The sequence below is a fragment of the Meriones unguiculatus genome, chromosome 6 (genome assembly GCF_030254825.1).
Source record: "Meriones unguiculatus strain TT.TT164.6M chromosome 6, Bangor_MerUng_6.1, whole genome shotgun sequence".
Classification (NCBI taxonomy): domain Eukaryota; kingdom Metazoa; phylum Chordata; class Mammalia; order Rodentia; family Muridae; genus Meriones; species Meriones unguiculatus.
In genome coordinates, this window is record NC_083354.1 from 93,032,452 (window position 1) to 93,053,661 (window position 21,210).

At 38.9% G+C, this 21,210-nt stretch overlaps 1 long non-coding RNA gene across 3 annotated transcripts in view; it reads left to right on the forward strand.

Moving 5' to 3' along the window:
* Nucleotides 1–21,210, forward strand: part of LOC132654726 (uncharacterized) — a 33,965-nt gene that overhangs the window by 2,693 nt on the left and 10,062 nt on the right. Inside the window, exons 2-4 of one of the 3 annotated variants that reach the window (XR_009592423.1) lie at nucleotides 5,999–6,126; nucleotides 7,348–7,424; nucleotides 8,903–8,987. This is a non-coding gene — a long non-coding RNA (uncharacterized LOC132654726). Of the gene's footprint in view, nucleotides 1–908; nucleotides 1,049–5,998; nucleotides 6,127–7,347; nucleotides 7,425–8,902; nucleotides 8,988–21,210 lie in introns of all 3 variants that reach the window. The other 2 variants (XR_009592422.1, XR_009592421.1) reach the window with 2 other exon arrangements.

The following is a 21,210-nucleotide window of genomic DNA, read 5'->3' on the forward strand; positions in this document are numbered from 1 at the left end:
AAAGCATCTGATTTTCTCATGTACCAATTAATTATTGAAGCAACTGAAAATAATAGGATGATGTGCTTCCTTCCTGCAAAAGAATGCAGTTGGAGTGTGTGTGTGTGCGCGCATATGCTCGTCAGCACTTAACTATTTTAAGAAAGGAAGCTTGGCCAGAAATTTCTTCACTTTATTTTTGAAAATTATTGGGAGATTTTCTGTGCACCACAGCTATGATAGTAGTTTATGGAATAAGAACAAAACCTTTCTTTTTTCTTTTTGAATGATTTTTTCCCCACACCCTTACTGAACCTCATTGTGAAACAATGCATTTTATTTCAATTTCTACTTTTACTTTATTATCACCTATTTTTTTTTGTCTTACAGTCCACTCACTGATGCAGCACCAGATCTGTTGAGAACAAATCATATTTTGTTTTATGTCGGAATATGCATCCTTTGACTGCATACAATGGTCCATATGTGTGTGTGTGTGTGTGTGTATACACATATACATATATATACTTTATTTAATATAGTTAGTTTTAGAGAACTATTTTATAATATTCAGCCTTGGGTTCTTCACAGAGTGTTCCATAAACTTTTTAGGTTTAAGGAGGATGGGTTCTTGTGTTATTGGAAATTTATTGCTTTGTATTGTGACAGTAATGTTCATGTGCCTGACACCCTCATAATAATATTAAGCTCTATTTTTTAGTATGATGTACTTTATACATTTGTATAAATGTCACAGGCTGTAATCACTTCCTTTGTCATCGATGATTAATCTAAAAAAATCGAATAATTCACTGCCCCTTGCCATTTACATATCGTCCACTGCCATCTGCTCTTCTCAGCAGCAGTAAATGATGGGTAATTAACTCAGTGCCTTTGTCTTTTCCTTGCTGAATGTCTGACACATATAGATTTTCCTCTCCGTTCGGCTGTGTGTATATATGTGCTTGTAAGAGGAAGAGGGAAGTGGTGGAGAGCAAAGTGCAAGGGAGAATAAATGATGCTACAAAGATGGATACTTGCAAGCATAAGATCACTGAAGGAGAAAAAGGTATAGATGCTGTTCAGATAAGTAGCCACACCTCATGACCTCATGCCTTACTAACTCAAGAGGAAGAAGTGCTCCTGGAACAATGGCTTTCTTGCACAGTTGAGAGATTTTTGTAAAAACCTCGATAGCCAATGTAATAATAGAAAGTCTTTTTAAAATTCTCCTTTTTAACTGGGATGCAAAGAAAAATCATGCAAGTGTGAGGAAATATAGAGTAGCCACAACCAGTGTAAATTTTCTATTTGACTCTCTAACTGGGAGTCAAATCTGTGTTAGAGAAGTGATGTAGAAGATGAATCTCAGATGGTCTCGACGCTTGACCTAGTTTTAGAGGCAGGAGGTACCAAAGAAAGCCTCGAAGGACTCAGGAGACTCAAGGTTTGTTGAAAAGCTGCCTTTACAGGGAACCAGTATTTCTATACTGAATTTCTATGGAGTTCCTTTGAATGCATCAATTATTTCTTGCTGGCATCTCACTTTACTCAGAAGACTTTAAATATACCGCTCTTCAGATAATTCTCACTTGAAACACCCATCTTTCAGTGTGCAACAATTTTCTGACATGCCACTTAAATTTGATAACAGTAAAAGACCAACAATTAGAAAAGCAAACATGGAATTAGAATTTACTTTTGTTTTGTTTTAATACAAAGTTGAACTCAGTGGGTGGCTCTTTGATCATCCCCCCCCCCCACCCTGGGGAATGCAGCCTTGCTAGGCCACAGAGAAAGATCAGGCAGCTAGTCCTGATAAGACCAGATAGGTTAGGGTCAGATAGAAGGGGAGGAAACCTCTCCTATCAGTGGACTAGGGGATGAGTATAGGGGAAGAGGAGGAAGGGAGGATAGGACTGGGAGGAGAGAGGGGGCTACAGCCGAGGTACAAAGTGAATAAATTATAAAAATAGTAAATAAATACAAAATTTTAAAAGCCAAAAAAAAAAAAAAAAGGAAAAAAACCCAAACATCCAAGTGGCAGAATATGACTAGAATCTTTTTTGCATAAAATTCTTAGTTTTTTCTGACTAGAGTTGATACAGATCTGTAGTCTCTAACTTAAGCAAGCTGAATTTTGCTAGTTAAATTTTTAAAATTTATATTCATCTTAAACATATATATATGTATATATATATATATATATGTGAACAACATATTTTTTAATTCATACAGAATGTCGAACAAATAATCTATAGTGATTAGGCATCTTGACTCTGATGCCTAACCACTCATACTGGCAAGGTCTTTTATAGTTTGCCATTTCATTTCTCACAATTCCTGAATTGCTGGCTGAAACAGAACTATCAGTAAGGAGTCTAGGCAAATTTCAGGAACTTATTTCCATGTGCACACAATATTTCTCAAAGCAGTTCTAGCTCAGTACGTCTACTTTGCTGTCCTTGTGATGGTTATGGAGTTTATTTCCATTTTTCTGTCATTAATTTTAGTCTTTGTGATAATTCTTGCTTTATTCAGTCTATCATCATTGGACTTCTGCAGGTTAAATTATGTTTCTATAATCATAAAAAAAACTGGGCTTCTCTTAAAGGTCATTCAGTGGGTAAAATTACATTTTTCTCCACTAGTTTGAAATGGCTTATGAAGATGACTGAATAGAGGTATTAAGCGATGATGTGGCTAAAAATGTATAAAACCGTTTAACTTAAAAATTAGAAAAAAACATTATAAATTTAAAAAAAGAGGGAGGATCCATCTCTCAGAGCTTGTATTAACTGTGTGAAATATATATTCTTCATAAAAGTGTTTAAATTTCATAATTTTTTATGACTTACAAGTATATTTGTTAGTATCTGAGTAAGATACCATGAGTTTTCATTGCAATCGTTAATCCACTGTCATTGTGGATTGGTACACTTTTAGGTTGGTACAGTATTGCTGAATATAGCCGGTATAAGTTAACAAGATATAATAAGTAACAAATCTTTTTCTGAAGTGTCCTTTATGTTGGTATTAAAAAGTTAAAGATTTAATCTTGTATTAAATAATAGCTTGGATTTTTTTCTGGTTTGATTTTAGTACCATTTAAAATAAATTAATTTAAAGTTTTAATCAAAAAGAGTATACTTATTTTTTGTGCTGTTCAAACACTGTCCTTTACTTCAAGAGGTTTTTATTTTAATTCCTTGTCTGAAAGGTGCATTACATGGAAAATATGGGGTGATGATTTATCTAGGGCTATCATGAATGCCCAGGCTAAATCAATCATCTCTTACCTCTTCAAATTTTAAATAGGTACAATGACAGATAGTGTCTCGGAAGTTGTTAAAAGTCACTACAAAACCAGGATCTTCCATAGCTGCTTCCTAGTACAGTTACTGACACCACAGGCTCAGGACTGAAGTAAATACCTAGACTGTTTATTGCTGGACCACCTCCATGTTCAGCTCCAGAGATGTTATGGTTAATGTTGGTAACTGGGGGAAAATGTGCTTGCAATCTTCTTTCCTCTAATAGTGTAGGACAAATGGTGGATAGCTCACACTTTTAGGCACATCTAGAGGGAAAAATAATGCTGGAATTATTTCTCTACTCCTATTTATTTTTTTGAAAATATTTTTCAAATATTCTTTTCTTTACGAATTGCATGCATTATATTTTGATCATATTCACACCCTCACCCAAGTCCACCCAGACCTGCCATCTTTTCATACACATCCAACTTAGTGTTTTCTTTTGGTTTAAACTCAAAGAATCCAATTTATGCTAAGCACATTTGGAGTTTCTATTGTATTAGAAACTTGTATATGTATGTATATGCATGGGTGCACATAAGCATACTGTTATGTGTGAGTATGTTAGTTAAGGTTTCTACTGCTGTGAGAAAATACCATAAAAAAAAAAGCAACTGTGGAGAAAAGGGTTTATTTCAGCCCACAGTTCTATAGTATAGCCCATAACTGAGGAAACTCTGGACAGGAACACAAACAGGGAAAGATCCTGGAGGTAGGAACTGATACAGAGTTCAGGGGAAAGTGTTCTTTCCTAGTTTGATCCACATGGCTTGCTCTGAGTTCATTTTTATAGCACACAGGACCACCATCCCAGGGATGACACTGGCCACAGTGACATAGGCCCCTCCTCCTTAATCATCAACTAAAAATAGTTGCCACAGGTTAGTTTTCTGGGGGCATTTTCTGCTTTTCCTCCTGAGAAAATAACTTTAGCTTTTCTCAAGGTGAGGATCCACATGGAAGAAAGAAGACAACTTTGTGGAATCCGTCTACCTCCTTTGAGACAGTCTCTTATTGATCAAAATTGCACCAAGTTGGCTAGACTGCCTGGCCAGTGAGTGCTAGAAATCATCATTTCTTGTATATTTGTTGTGGTTTTGGGAATCAAACTCAGAACATCATGACTGGAAGACAAGCATTCTACCAACCCACCATTTCCTCATTCCCTCATTCTCTCATTCTGTCATTCTTCATCTCCTCATCCCTTCATCCTCTCGTTCCTTTATCCTATCATCCTTACATCTTCTCATCCTTTCATCCTTCATCCTTTCATTCTCTCATTCCTTCATCTCATCTTTCCCCCCATCCTTGGAATATTATTCTGATAGAAAATTTAAAATATTTGCAACTTTTTTTTTTGGTTGGAAGAATTTAGAAATATTTCTTCAGAAAACATGTGGAATGTTGTAACTCTGCAGTCATAGTAATGTCTGAGTGCTAAGCAGGGAGCCCTTCCTGACGTTGGCCTAAGCTGTATGAGGATGGAGTAAGAGACATGAAAAAACATTCCCAGACATTTACACCAGGGCAGACTGTGATAGGCACACATACAATGATGCAAGCACACCCAATACACAGTCATATTTTTATTTCCAAGGTACTTTTCTTACTTTCTTCTTGCTCAGGTTCTCTTTCTGGATTTTATTCCTGTCTCCTAAGAAGTATACCTCATTTTTCTGGTTTATAGGTTCCCACTTACCTGGTACTCCTCTAATTACATTTCTGTGAAGCAAACACCAGCCTTCCAACATTAGTATTCATTGTCTTCTGAGTCATTATCAGTCCTTTACCAGAGACATAGAGAGGGATGTGGTGGGGAAGAGGAGACAGGGTGGGAAATATATACAAAATTCATTTCAAGTTTATGGGTAGTTATAGAGGCAGTTTATAAAGTTCATGAAATGGAATACAACTTGTTTAAGTCAATTGGCTTAGTTTGGAGAAAAGTCTAGGACTCATGAACAGTTATTCAAAGGAGAAAGGCCATCAACAATTCTGCTTTTCCTTCAAAACTGTTTTCCAAAAGGAATATAGATGGGGTCCAAATTAACTAATTGTTAATCACAAATGAATAAAGTGATCGCTGACAAGCATAATGTTGTAGAATGTGCTAAGAGAAAGAAGTGATTATGAAGCCTAGACCACAGGGAAATTTTATGTGTGCCAAAAATAATCTTCCAAAATCAGAAGGGTGACTATTTGCCTTTTTAACATATTTAGTTAAAAATTAATTTCCCCTGTTCTTGAATATGTGATACAAACTCTCTAAAATTATAGTTTACATATAACATCCAACGTAGCTCTGTAGAGGTGCAGATCATGAAGAAGATCACCACCGTGTTGCTGTGGTGACTGTTCTCTTAACTGTTTTTGTTGTACTCCTAGTGTGTGTTTTTCATTTTTGCATATGATTTGCCCCTAAATTATTCCTTATGTCTTAAACCATATTCTGCCATATAAAATAAGTTTAAAAAACTTTGGTGTAGATATCAGTTACTTTCCTTTTTCCTGTGAAACATCTGACAAAAGTAAAGTAAGGGAAAGGAAGTTTATTTTGCACAGAATGTGAGGACACAGTTGTTGGTGGGGAAGATCATGTGGTAGAGCTCAGTTCTCACTGCATCAGTCCCCAGGAAGCTGAGACATAAATACTTATATGCACTCTTCTTCTGATGTTGTTTGTTTGCTCATTTCTTCTCAAGGTGGGATTTCTCTGTGTAGCTCTGGATGTCTTGGAACTTGCTCTGAATACCAGGTTGACCTCCAACTCAGAGATCAGCCTACCTCTGACCCTCAAGTGCTGGGATAAAAGCCTGCCCACCCCCACCAGGTGCATACACACATAGAGTTGTCTTCTTCCTCTTCCTCTTCCTCTTCCTCTTCCTCTTCCTCTTCCTCTTCTTCTTCTTCTTCTTCTTCTTCTTCTTCTTCTTCTTCTTCTTCTTTCATTGCTGCTGCTTCTGCTTCTTTTTCTTCTTCTTCCTTTTTCTTCAGTCTAGGACCCTGGAATATGGAATGGTAGTGCATATATTTAGATTCTGATTTAGCACATCAATTATGGCTACTCATCCATGTGGGGCAGTAATCATAGGAATAAGGCCAAAATGGCATATGTAACTTGGCAGCACAAGAAACTTTCCTCCAAGTGTAAAGGAAGACTACATGATAAACTGAGAGGGTTTCACCAAGGCCTCACAGCAAAAATTAAAAGCATGAACATGAAAATGGAAAGATGGCACTGCCATTTGTCTTCCTGAGCTAAACATGGAAGGGACTAAAGTCTACTTCAAATACAATAAAGTTGTACATTTAGCACAAAGAGTGCTGCCATGTACCCTTTGCACCTTTTTCTTTGGAGAATGATGCAAAATATTGCTGAAAATTTTAAGAAATCAAGTTTCTTTTTTTCGTTCTATTTTATTATTATTGTTATTATTTATTACAATTTATTTGCTTTGTATCCCAGCCGTAGACCCGCCCTCATTTCCTCCTGGCCCTACTCTCCCTCCCTTTACCCCTATATAAGCCTCCCCTAGTCCACTGATAGGAGAGATCCTCCTCACTAACTATCTGATCACGGCCTATCTGGTCTCATCAGGACGGCCTGGATAATCTTTCTCTGGGCCTAGGAGCAGGCAACTGTGAAGGTGTTTATCAGCTGAAGGAATTCTCTGGTTAAAATTTTGGGGTCACTCATGTATACTGTCACACCATGTGTGGATACTTTGACTTCTTCTTTTGTAATTTGTATACCCTTGTTCTCCTTTCATTGTTTTATTGCTCTAGCTAGGAGTTCAAATAGTATGTTGAAGTGATAGGGTGAGAGTGGGCAATCTTGCCTTATCCCTAATTTCAGTGGGGTTGATTTAACTTTCTCTCCATTTAGTTTAATGTTAGCTATATGTTTGCTGTATATTGCCTTTACTATGTTTAGGTTTTTATCCCTGATCACTTCAAAACTTTAAAGACAAATGGGTGTTTGATTTTATCAAATGCTTTTTTAAGCATCTAAGGAGATGATCAATCATGTTTTTTTTTTTTTTTCTTTCAGTTTGTTTATATGGTGGATTACACTGATGGATTTCCATATATTGAACCACACTGCATACCTGGGATGAAGCCTACTTGGTAGTGTGGATGATATATTTGATGTGTTCTTGAATTTGGTGTTTGAGTATTTTATTGAGTATTTTTGAGCCAAAGTTCATAAGTGAGATTGGTTTGAAGTTCTCTTTCTTTGTTGAATCTTTGAGATCAAATTTCTATACGTGGAAGAAAAACATAGTTAAAGCAGAAGTTTAAACAAAGCAAAGCAAAGCAAAGTGAAGCAAAAAGGCAAAAAATAAAAAAAATGGAGCATACCCTTTTGGATAAAATAAATATTTTATCCATTAAAACATGGAATTATAATTTTCTTAAAAGTTCACACTTATACTTCCAAAAGTAAACTAGATTATTTATTTTCATTTCTGTGAATATGGCTTGTAATCTGAGAGAAACAACAATAGAGAACTATTCTATTAAAAATTCAAGTCAAAATAACAAGTTAGGATTATTTTATTCTTACTTGATCAAAAACCTCATAGGAACTTTACTTGAGAAAATATTTTTCATATTTAAAATTGTTAAGGTGAAAAGAAAATAAATGGTTAAATAATAAATAGTAAGTGGGAATGTCCTGGTTTGTCTTTATTGCCAACTTGTAACCTACAATCCCGTGGGAACAGTTAATCTCTTCTGAAAAACTGTCTCTCCTTAGATGGGCCAGTTAACTTGTCTGTAGACATTTTCTAGATTGCTACTTTATGTAGCAGGATCCATTTCATTTGGAGCAATACTTTCTTGAGGTTGGTGGACCTGGGCAGCATGAGAAAGCTAGCTAATCATAAGCCCATTAGTGAGCCAGTAAACAGCACTGAGTATATCACAACAATAGAAATGCAAACTAGAAAAGAACTTGGTACTTGGAGTGAAGTGTTGCTGTGATCAACGTAATAATGAGTTTGGGGAGGATTTTTGAAGCATTTGAGAGTTAGAGCTGAGAAAGCTATTGGTGCTCCAAGCTTAAAAGGACATTCTGTGGGATCCTGGAATATAAGAATGCTGAGCGAAATGCAGACAGTGAAGGTCTGATTTGTGAGGTTTTCAGGGGAGACAAAGATTGCTAGTATGTTTGTGTGATATTTTGAATTAATAATATAAATATTATTAATATATTAAGAAAAGAAAACAGAATAAATTTTAAAATTCAAATTAATTAATTTAGAAATAATAATCTGTACTTACTGGTCAGCTGGGACATTCTCTGGCTGTAATAATCAAGAGACCAGCCCCAATGAAGTGAATCCTCCTGAGCTTCAAAGACATGATGCTAATCTTGCTTGTCAACTTGTCTATATCTGGAACCAACTAAAACCTAAAATGCTTAGGTACACCTGAGAGAATTTTTAAAAATCAAGTTATATAAAGAAAAGAAAAGCCCATCCTAAATCTGGGCCACCCTTTCTGGTGACAGTCCAAATGAAAGAATGTATATAAAGAGAACTTCGCCTTTTGCCTGCTTGCCTTCACTCTCACTTTAAAGCTTGTCTGTTTTGTTGCTGCAGCTGCTAATAAATGCAACTTTTTGAACATTAAAACATAGACTGAAGATCAGCAGCTATCCAGGCTCTTGAACTGAAGAACTATCAGGTATTGTACTATTCTCTCCGTTGTGAAAGAGAAATTTTTGGACTACTTGGACACATTATCTAAGTCAGTGTAGCAAATCTCCCTTTTCATTACCAAATGTGTGTGTGTGTGTGTGAAGTGTGGGTATGCAGGAGTGTGTGTTAATTCTATCATTTAGTTCCTTTAGAGAAGCCTGACTAATATAACAGGAACAATGCAGCTGTTCAGCTGGGGCTGAAAATCAGCTTTAATTAATAAGAGATCAGCATTACTGATGCAAATGAAATTATGCTTTATTGGGACAATAAAGTCAGTACACATAAGCTGTGGTTATTTGTGTTGCTCATGGTAGAGCTGGAGCAATGGAATTGTCTAAAACTTTTGGATTTCGATCATTAGTGAGTTCCAAATGTTGGACATTTAACTATAGGAGGTGATTTACATTGCTGGATTTTGGAATTCACTTTAATCTTATTGTTTCTATATAATGCTCATGTACTTTGGGAATAAGAACTATGTAAACCATTTATTTTAGAAGGGCTCACAATTAAGAGTTTGGCTTTTTTGGTGTTGTTTGAGAATTCCACACATTAATATAATGCATTTTGATAAACTCCACCCTCCATTCACTCTCGTCCAATTATTTTCCTATCCCCACTAGAATTCCTTCCCAATTTTAAGTGTTGCTGTTATAATTGTTTTTATTAAGAATATACAGAGTCCATTTAGTGCTGTCAGTATATACTCGGTATAGGATCATCTGCTTTTAAGAGCTGCATACTCATAAAAAAAAACAAAAAACAAACAAACAAACAAAACTGATTCTCTTCCTCAGCATCCATCAATCAACAACAGCTTCTCAGCTTGGTGGAATCTCTGTATAATTCCATCTTAGGCAGGTTTTTGTGCATACTGTCTTAGCCGCTGTGACGTCATACATACAACTGCCCTGTTAAAAACCCAGTAGGCTTATCCTGTACTATGTGGCTAAAATCCATTTACGAGTGAATACATAACGTGTGTTTTTCTGCTTCTGGGTTACCTCATTCAGGATGATCTTTTCTAGTTCTATCCATTTGCCTGAAATTTTCATGTTTTCCTTGTTTTTAATGACTGAGTAGTATTCCTTTGTGCTACAGTTTCTTTATCCATTCTTTGGTTGAGGGACATCTAGGTTGTTTCCAGATTCTGGCTATTGTGAATAAAACCGCTACGAACATAGTTGAACAAGTATCCTTGTTATACTGTGTCATGTCTATACCCAAGAGGGGTATAGCTGGTTCTTGAGGTAAAGCTATTCCCATATTTCTGAGAAAGTGCCAGATTTATTTCCAAAGTGGTTATACAAGTTTACACTTCCACCAGTAACTGAGGAGTGTTCTTCTTTCTCCACACCTTTGGCAGCATGTGCTATAGCTTGAGATTTTGATCTTAGCTATTCTGACTGAGATGGATTCTCAGAGTTGTTTTGATTTGCACTTCCCTAATGACTAAGGATGTTGAACATCTCTTTTCTATTTTTCTTTCAAAATAAGCTTTTTATTTATTTTTATTTTTTGGTGTCATTTTTTTCTTTATTAATTACACTTTATTCACTTTGTATCCCCCCCCCCCGTGGTTCCCTTCCTCCTCCCGTCCCAATCTTTAAGTGTTTCTCAGCCATTCAAGCTTCCTCTGTTGAGAATTCTCTGTTTAGTTCTTTGCCCCATTTTTAAATTGGGTTATTTTGTTTATTTGTATATAAATTATTGAGGATATTTATATTTATATATTTTAGATATCAGCCCTTTGCCTGGGGTAGGGTTGGCGAAGATCTGTAGGCTAATCTGTAGGCTGTCATTTCTTTCTAATGACAGTGTCCATTGACTTTCTAAATATTTTCAGTTTCAAGAGGCCCCATTTATTAATTGTTGATCTTAGACCCAGAGCTGTTGGTGTTCTGTTCAGGAAGTTGTCCCCTACACCAATGAGTTCAAGGCTCTTCCTGATTTTCTCTTCTGTTGTATTTAGTGTATCTGATATTATATGGAGGACTTTGATTTGAGTTTTATGCAGGGAGATAAATATGTATCTATTTGCATATGAGGCACCAACCCAAAGAAGATAAGTAACATGATGATCCAAGGGAGGATGCATAAATCACACTTGGGAAGGGAGGTAGAATAGACAGAGGTAGTGGCTGAAGAGAGAGAACAAGGTAAAAGAGGTACGTAAATTAAGAGAGTGGAGATCAGACTTGCATAGAACAAGTGCGGGAGGACAGAAAGACTATAGAGAAAAGAGAAAGTGAGGGTATCTCTGTGACAAGCTGGAGACTAAAGTCAGGGTAGGCTCCTCGAAGGGTATGAGGGGGACTCAACAGAGACTCCTAGTAGCACAGGCCATAGAGGCTTAAGAGGACTCCCTAACTAGGCTATTCTTCTAGCAGAGGGAAGAGAACACCAACACACCCACAAAAAACTTTGTCCCAAAATGTACCCGGCCTACAATATGGGCAGGGATAAATGTAGCACAGATAGAACAGAGATTGAGGGAAAACCCAAGTATTGCCTGGCCCAACCAAAGACCAACCCTACCAGAGAGTGCCAACCCTGACACTATGAACAATACTCCTGTCTGCTAAGTTTGGAGACAGGAGCCTGACAGAGTTGTCCTCTGAGAGGCGTTATCCAGCTGCTTCTCAAAACAGATGCTGAGACTCACAGCCTAGGGCAATGCCTAGGGAGTCTTGGGGAAAAGTGGGAGGAAAGAAAAAAAGGACTGGTAGATGACAGGAGCCCCATGAGAAGACCAACAGAGCCAACTTACCACGGTCCAGAGGGGCTGGCTAAGACTGAAGCATTAGCCAAAGAACATGTCTGAACTAGACCTAAACCCCCTACAAAGATGTAGTAGATGAGCAGCTTAGACTTCATGTGGGTCCTCTAGTAAGGTCCTCTAGGAAGGACACAGCCTCATCTGCCAGGTTTTTAATCAGTTCCCCCTGGTGGGACTGGCATAGCAAGCCACAGGGGAAGAAGACAGGCTCAGTGCTGATTCAACTTGATGAACTAGGCTGAAAGGGAAAGGGAGCTCCCCTTTTTTGAGGAAGAGGAGAGGGGGGCTAATGGAAGGAAGGAGAGTAGTGTGACTGGGAGGAGAAGAGGGCTAGGGCTACAGTAAGGTTGTAAAGTGAATAAAAAATAAAAATAAAATAAATGAATAAAATTTTTGGTAGTCATCTACTACTTCTGCCTCTCATAATCTTTTTTTTTTTTTGCTTCCTTTACAGAATATACCTGAGCCTTGGGAGACAGGGTGTGACATAAATACCCCATTTATATCGGGACACTCCACAATCATTTATCTGTGCATATTGACTAGTTGTTAATATCTATATTAATCTTCATCTACTGCATAAAGAAACATCTGATGAGGTTTGAGTAATGCACTTATTACTCATTAAGACTTGTTTTAATATTATGTGCATATAACACAATAATATTAGTAGGGTTTGCCCTTATGCCTATGATGTTTCTAGCCACAGGTTTTGGCACTGGTAATAGTGCCGAGTATAGATATCATCTTGTGGTGTGGGCCTGAAACCTAATAAGAAAGTGGTTGATTCCTCCAATAATATTTATTATACTATTGCACATTTGGGCATACCTAGACACTCTGGTCATTCTTGAAACTTGCAGGGTTCACAGTTGAATAAAAGCGATATTTAATTTTCTTTTCTGGCAGTGGGCATAGCACCTTCCAGAACTATGAAAGCTAGCAAGAATTTCAAGTGATATTTCCACATTTTCTGAAAAAAGTATGTGGTGTCTTCAGCAATAGAGTCTCACCATCTCATTCTAGAGCATAGTCAGAGCACTGGAAATGGCCTCTGATATCTGAAGTTTTATGGGATACCACCATCCAACTCCAAAAGAGATAATTTATTTCTTGTATTGGGATTTTTATTTGATAGTCTCAGGAGGTATGTTGCCCTCCTGTCATTTGGAATCATTTAAACTGTCTTTATACAGTATATATTTTACAAAGCTTATACAGCAGAAGGTTTCCATAAAAGTTTTGAAAAGTCTTTAGTGTTAGTTATTCCTCTCCATATTCCCTCCTTTCTGTTGTTCTCATATCCCTTATCTTACTTAATCCTTTGTTCCACTATTCCCCAACACCCCTTTATTCCACTTGTGTCCTATCTACCCTTCTTTAAAGTCCATTCCCATAGCCCTGCTATATAATTCTTTGACCTTTAATGGTATCCTAATTTAAAAACATATCCAAAGATTCAAAGCTAGCATACACATTTGAGAGTTAACATGAGATGCTTGTCTTAACATTTCTGGTTTAACCTTTCTCTGAGTGATTACTTTCAGCTACATCCAATTACCTGAAAGTTGTAAAATTTTATTGTTATTTACAGCTGGGTGTAAATGTACCATATTCATTACTCATTCATCAGTTGTTGGATAATATCTAGACTGTTTTCATTTTATGGCTGTTGTGAATGGAGCAACATTGAACATGAAGAGAGAGTATCTTTGTGTGTAGATATAGCTACCATTGGGAATATGTCTAATAGTGGTATATCTAGATCACTCAGAGCTCTGTTTATAGCTTTCTAAGGGAATTCCTCACTGATTCTCATAGCTACTGTACCATTCTCACTCAATAGAGAATGTTTCCTCTTTCCACATCCATTCTAACATTTCTGTCATTTAGTTCTTACATTTTAAAAAAGTTTATTAGTTATTAGAGAATTTGTACAACGCATATTTAGCGTATTCATCGATATTTCTTCCCAGATCTACCTCCTATTTCAATGTTATCCATCTTTGTATTATTTTTTCTTTTTCTTTTTAATACACTAAATACAATTTGTGCTACCTATGTATTTTTAGATGTGTGATATTCCAACCCTTGAGGAAAATAGACTCTGTCTCTCCCAAAAACTATCAACTGCCAATAGCTCTTCAGACTGGGTGGGTCATGTACCCACCTCTCCTCCCCAAGCTAGAATTTTACTTGACTTGAATTTGTGCAGGTCATGATCACTTTGTAACTATTCTAACTATGGTAAAATGATATTTCAAAGCACACTTCATTTGTGTTTTCATGAAGACTAAGGATTTTGAACATTAAAAAATATTTCTCAGCTATTTGTATTTCTTCCTTTGAGAACTCTGTTTAATAACATAACCCAAATTTTAAGTAGGTTGTTTGTTTTCCTGAGATTTAGAGTTTTTTATTTGTTTGTTTTTGAGCTGTTTATCTATTCCAGATGCTAACCCACAATCAGATATATAGCTGGTAATTTCTTTTCCTATTCTGTAGGCTGCCTCTTTACTCCAACTAGTTCCCATTGCTTTATAAGGAGATTTAGTTTCATGAGGTCCCATTTGTCATTTGTTGGTCTTTATACCTGTGCTGTCAAAATCCTATTCAGTCTTTTTCTATGTGTATAAATTGAATTGTATCCTTTATTTTCTTCCTTATGAGGGTAAGGGTATCATAGATTTTGAAGTTTTAGTGTTGAAATTTTAGAGGAAGGAAGGGTGGGATTGGGACAGGATGAGGGAGGGGGCTATAGCTGGGATACAAAATGAATAAATTATGATTAATAAAAAATTAATTATAAAAAGAAAAAAAATTAAAGATTGTGGGAACTTCCCCCCTCTATCTATGATTATGATAATAACATATCTTGAAATGAAATAAAGAAGTGAAAGTTACATTTAACAGAGATTTTTTTTTTTTGTCAAGTTGAAAAGGCAGAATGTCTTGATTAGTTTTATCATCAGTCAACTTGACACAACCTAGTATCATCCTTGAAGAGAACACTCCAATTGAAAAATTGTCTATGTTAGGTTGGCCTGTGGGCATGTCTGTGGAACATTGTCTTGATTGCTAATTGAAGTAGGAGGCCCATTCCACTATGAGTTGGAACTTTCCTAAGGGAGATGGGCCTTGGCTATGTAGAAAAGCTAACTGTACATAAACCATTGAATGAGACAGTAAGCAAACTTTCTTCATTATTTCTCCTCCAGGCTCCTGTCTTGAGTTGCAGCCTTGACTGTTGTCAATGATGGGTTGTGATCTAGAATTTTTGGTCAGTGTTTTATTACAACAGCAAAGCAAATTAAAGCAGAGAAAAATGCTGATTTGCATAATAAGACATATTTTAATTAATTATTTTTATTTTTTATTATTTTTAAATATTAGTTAATTAACTTTGTATCCTAGCTGTAGCCCACTCCCTCATTCCCTCCCAATTCCACCCTCCCTCCCTCATCTCCTCCCTGCCTCTTTCCAAGTCCACAGATAGGAGAGTTCTCCTCCCCTTCCATCTGACCCTAGCTTATCAGGTTTTTTTAGGACTGGCTGCAATGTCCACCTCTGTGGCCTAGCAAGGCTGCTCCTCCCTCTGGGGAGGGGAGCATCAAAGAGCCAGACATTGAGTTCATATCAGAAATAGTCCCTGTTCCCCTTACTAGGGTACCCACTTGGATACTGAGCTACCATGGGATACATCCGAGCAGGGGTTCTAGGTTATATCCACACATGGTCCTTGGTTGGAGATACAGTCTCATAAAAGACCCTTGTGGCCAGATATATTAGGTCCTTGTGGTGCTCTTGTCCTCTCCAGGTCATACTAACTCCCCCTTATTTCATATGATTCCCTGCACTCTGCCAAAGGTTTGGTTATGTGTCTCGGCATCTGCTCTTGGTTTCATTGATTCTTTGGATTGTTTTATTTGTTTCTAATTGATTGATTTCAGCCCTGAGTTTGATTATTTCCAGCTGTCTACTCCTTTTTGGTGTATCTGCTTCTTCTTTTTCTAGGGTTTTTAAGTGAGCCATTAAGTTGCTTGAATGAGCTGTCTGGAATTTCTTCTTGAAGGCACTTAGTGCTATGAACTTTCCTCTTAGCACTGCTTTCATTGTGTCCCACAAGTTTGGGTATGTTGTGTCTTCATTTTCATTGAGTTCCAGGAAGACTTTATTTTCTTTCTTTCTTTCTTCCCTGACCCAGCTGTCATTTAGTAACAAGTTGTTCAGTTTCCATGTGTGTGTAGGCTTTTTGCTATTTCTGTTGTTGTTGAAGTCCAGCTTTATTCCATGGTGATCAGACAAGATACAAGGGATTATTTCAATCTTCTTGTATCTGTTGAGGTTTGCTATATGGTCTATTTTGGAGAAGGTTCCATGAGGTGCTGAGAAGAAGTAAATTCTTTTGTGTTTGGGTGTAAAGTTCTGTAAATGTCTGTGAGGTCCATTTGATTCATGACCTCTGTCAGAGATATTGTTTCTTTGTTTAATTTCTGTTTTGTTGACCTGTCCTTTGTTAAGAGTGGGGTGTTGAAGTCTCCCACTATTAATGTGTGGGGATCTATATGTGGTTTAAATTTTATCAATGTTTCTTTTAAAAATGTGGGTGCTCTTGTATTTGGGGCATAGATGTTCAGGATTGTGATGTCTTCCTGGTGGAATTTTCCCTTGATGAGTATGAAGTGTCCTTCCCATCTCTTTTGATTAATTTTGGTTGAAAGTCTATTTTATCAGATATTAGAATGGCTACTCCTGCTTGTTTCTTGGGTCTATTTGCTTGGAAAGTCGTCTTCCAAACTTTTACCCTCAAGTAATGTCTATCTTTGTGCCTTAGGTGTGTTTCTTGTATGCAACAGATTGCTGGGTATTGTTTATATATCCATTCTGTTAATCTGTGTCTTTTTACTGGAGAGTTGAGTCCATTGATGTTGAGAGAGATTAATGACTAGTGGCTGTTAGATCCTTTGATTTTGATGTTGGCTGTGGTCATCAGGTTGTGTGCTTGGTTGCTTTTTGTTTTACTGTAGTAAGGTTAATGATTTCCTGTGTTTTCTTGACAGAAGCTAATTTTCTTGGGTTGTATTTTCCCTTCCAGTGTCTTCTGTAATGCTGGATTTGTGTGTAGGTATTGTTGAAATTTGTTTTTGTCATTGAATATCTTGTTTTCTCCGTCTATGAGGACTGATAGCTTTGCAGGGTATAGTATCCTGGGCTAAAATTTGTGTTCTCTTAGGGTCTGCATGATATCTGTCCAGGCCCTTCTAGCTTTCATACTCTGTTGAAAAGTCAGGTGTGATTCTAATGGGTTTGTCATTATATGTTACTTGGCCTTTTTCCCTTGCAGCTTTTAGTATTTTTTTCTTTGTTCTGTATACTTACTGTTTTGATTATTATGTGGCAGGAGGATTTTCTTTTCTGGTCAAATTTGTTGGGTGTTCTGTAGGCCTCATGTATTCTAATTGGCCTCTCCTTTAACTTGGGGAAATTTTCTTCAATGATTTTGTTGAAAATATTTTCTGGGCCTTGGAGAAGGGAGTCTTCTTTTTCCTCTATACCTATTATTCTTAGGTTTTGTCTTTTCATATTGTCTTGAATTTCTTGGATGGTTTGTGTCAGGAATTTTTTGGATTTAACATTTTCTTTGACATATACATTGATTTCTTCCATTGTATCTTCTACACCTGAGATTCTTTTTCCATTTCTTGTAGTCTGTTGGTTGTGCTTACCTCTGTAGTTCCTGTTTTCTTCCCTAAATTCTTCCTCTCCATTATTTCCTCCATTTGTGTTTTCTTTAATTTTTCCAGTTCTATCTTCAAGTCTTGAGTTGTTTTGTTTATTTCCTTCATCTGTCTGATTGTATTTTCCTCTTTCTCTTTTAGTTCCTTCAACTCTGTTTCTTTTACTTCTTTCAGTGATTTAATTATTTCTTCTCTGAAGGCTGCAGACTGTTTGGCTGCACCTTCCCGTATTTTTCACGGATGGCCATAATCTGCTTGTCTTTAACTTCCTCCATTTCTTTACGTATAGCCATGATCTGTTTGGTTTTATTTTCCTCTAATTCTTTACGTATTTTATTTTTTCCTCTATTATCCTCTTCATCAGCATAAATGTAAGGTCATCTTCTCGATTTTCTATTATGCTGTGTTGTCCAGGGCTGTTCGCCCCTGGATGGCTGGGTTCTGGAGATGCCATATTGCTCTGTCTTTTGTTGGTTGAGCTTTTATGCTGACCTCTACCCATTGGGCTGTTTTAGGTGTTGGCTGTTAGTTTCTGTGCTTCCTGGAGTCCTGAGGTAGGGAGAATCCCTTTGGCCGGAAGATGATTTTTCCTGAGGGAGTCCTCCTCTGCTTTTTGGTTATGGTCACTGTATGGCCAGCGTTTCTCAGGAATTGCCACTGCTCACCTTAGGTGTATAGCCCTGAGTAGTAGCTGTGGTCTCTGTTAGGCGGGGAGGGGGCTCTCCTCTTACCCATAGAAGTTCTCAAGACAGCTGCCCCACTGCTGGGTTTCTCTTTATAAATTTAGTGAGCTGCTGCTGTTGTTACAGTTTTCCAGGTACAGTCCTCTTGAAGAACCTGCTGATTCCCTAGCTGTGGGGTTTTCTCCCAACAGGGAAACTCAGTCTGTTATCCTGGGGCACACAGTTCTATCCAGGAAAGTGAGAGGAATGCCCAGCAATTCTCTGGGCCAGAGGCTGAATGTTCTGCTCTGGGCCTGGAGAATGTGCACGTAGTTTGAATTGGCGCCTGGAGGCGCCGCTCTGGTCTGGAGGCTGGTAACTGAGGGCTCCACTCTGTTCTGAAGACTGGGTGCCTCAGTCTGGACCGGAAGCTGTGTGTCCCTGTCTGGGATGTTGGCTGCAGGCACTGCTCTGGTCTGGAGGCTGTGGGCGCAGCCCTCTTGAAGGACCAGGGATTCCCACAGTTTTGTCAGTCTAGCTAGGGATAACTGGTTGATCCTTGGCACAGTATCTGAGGGCTGCTGTAATGGCTCTCTGGCTTTTGTAGGTCTGAGGATGCATCTGTGTGCCCCAGTGCCCTAGGGGTACTCAATAATGGCAGCTGAGCACAGCGCTCCTGTCTGCATTAGAAAGCTAGAGCCTAGAGTCTGCGTGAATCCAGAAAGTCTTTTGGTGCTGGGTGTCCTGAGCGTTAGACCTAATGATCGCCCCCGCTGTGGGGTTTCCTCCTGAAAGACTGCCAGGAGCCTATCTAGACGGGGAGACCCCGCTTCCCAAGGAACAGCGAGACCAGCCTTCGGATGCAAGCCGCAAGAGGTTTATTTTGATACACGGGTACCCGGGGCGACCAAGCCTATCGGAGGACTTGCACGCCTCTCGGTTGGGGTGATGGGTTTTTATAGGGCTCGGGAGCAGGAGGCGCGGTTACAGAAGCGAGAAGCAGTTACAGGGTTCTGATTGGGTGGTTTGAACAAAGCCGTAGTTAAGTCACGTACCCAGAACAGGGAAGGCGGGAAGGCAGATTGTGAGCAGGGTCACGTACCCACCCGGAACCGGAAGGCGGGAAAGAATGCAGCGGAGGTAGCTATCCCCTCAGGGAACTTACCGCTATACTGCGCCTACTCTACATAACAATCGCTGCTTATCTTTGGTCTTTCATTTCCCCCTTTCCTATGATCATTTGAAGACCCAATCTTGGGTCTTCCAGATATGACCCCTTGTATCTTATAGATTATTTTTTATAATGGGATCTGGGGTCCCTTCAGGGTGGATATAGGGGTAGTAAGCCAAGGAGATTACAGGATCTCTCGAGGCTTTTAGCCCAGTTGCTGCAATATTAGTGTCCATTTCAGCTAAGCAGATGTCCAAGACAATAGCTAATGCCAGGGAGCCCCTTTTGACTTAGCATTTCAGCCTGCTAGGGGGGATTTGGGCGTAGATCCGTCTTCTGGAGCTTCTTCGAGCTGACCATTGGACCGTAGGCATCAGGGGCTAGGAAGGCTGAAATGCCAGTCAAAGGCTGGGCAATGGAATGAAAGACTGCCAGGAGCCTATCTAGACGGGGAGACCCCGCTTCCCAAGGAACAGCGAGACCAGCCTTCGGATGCAAGCCGCAAGAGGTTTATTTTGATACACGGGTACCCGGGGCGACCAAGCCAATCGGAGGACTTGCGCGCCTCTCGGTTAGGGTGACGGGTTTTTATAGGGCTCGGGAGCAGGAGGCGCGGTTACAGAAGCGAGAAGCAGTTACAGGGTCTTTCACTCCTGCCAGGGACACCCAGTCTTTGCTTTGGGGACCGCCGTTCTATCTGGGGTGGTGAGTAGAACCCACAGGCACAGACGCCCGCCTGTGGCTCCGCCTTTCTGGCCTTTGGGAACCTGGGCGTCTGCCTAAACTGGGTAATTTTCCCGAGACCTTTTCCGGGTGGTGGTATCAGCTGAGTGCTCTGAGATCAGACCAGCCGTTTCCCTCCCTGTGTGTTTGCATGGGACAGTGAAACTCAGTCTCTGGTGCCGTGGGGCCCACAGTTCTATCTGAGGAGGCGAATTAGGCGCGCAGGCAGGGCTCTGTGCATGCGCCTGGGTCCCCAGCTCTGGCTCCGGGTTGGCCCCTGGGGCACCTGCGGAACCCGAGTCTTCTCCAGGGGATGTCTGGGTGATCTAAGGTTGGTCCCAATCGTTTCCTGCTCCGTAGGGTTATCTCTCGACTGGAAAATCCAGTCTGTGATGTTGTGGGCACACAGTTCAGTCTGGGACAGTAACCAGATCTCACTGGCGTGTGGCTCTGGGCTGGCGACCAAGAGCATGGCGGAACCGGGATCTCTTCCTCGTTTAGCCGGGTGAGTTAAAGCTGATTGAATCCCCCACAGTGGGGTATCCTCTCACCTGGGAAACACAATCACTTGTGTTTTATGGCTGCGAGTTCTGATTGCTGGTCACTGTGCAGATCCTGCTGTGCTGCTGCTCAGAATGAGAGTCCTCCCGGCGCCGCCATCTTGCCCCACCTTTATGTCCTCTTTTTAAAAAGAAGTTTCATTCCCCAAAGTGATTTTTCCTTCAGTTTCTCTATCTTCTTTGTTTTTCTCACATATTTATCTCAATTGGTATGTTTCTTGCTTGTTTATTTGTTATGTGTTTGGTAAATGTCTGCTTCCTTTTCTAGGAGGGAAGCTATGTGCAAGCAAAAACCTAATCATGTCTAGTCTATCTCTAATACCTAGCAGAAGGGGTTTACCTATAGTGATTGTAGAATGATTTACTGGTGAAAATGTCTTGGCAAGGTTGATAAATGTGAACAGTTTGACAAACAGTCTTGGTACAAATAAAACTGCCTCACAGTTTAAGCAGTATGAATGTGTAATATATATCAATATATATTCATATATGTTTATATACCTAATTATACATGTATGTGTATACATATTACATATACATACTCACAACATTTAATATGTATTTAAAAATATA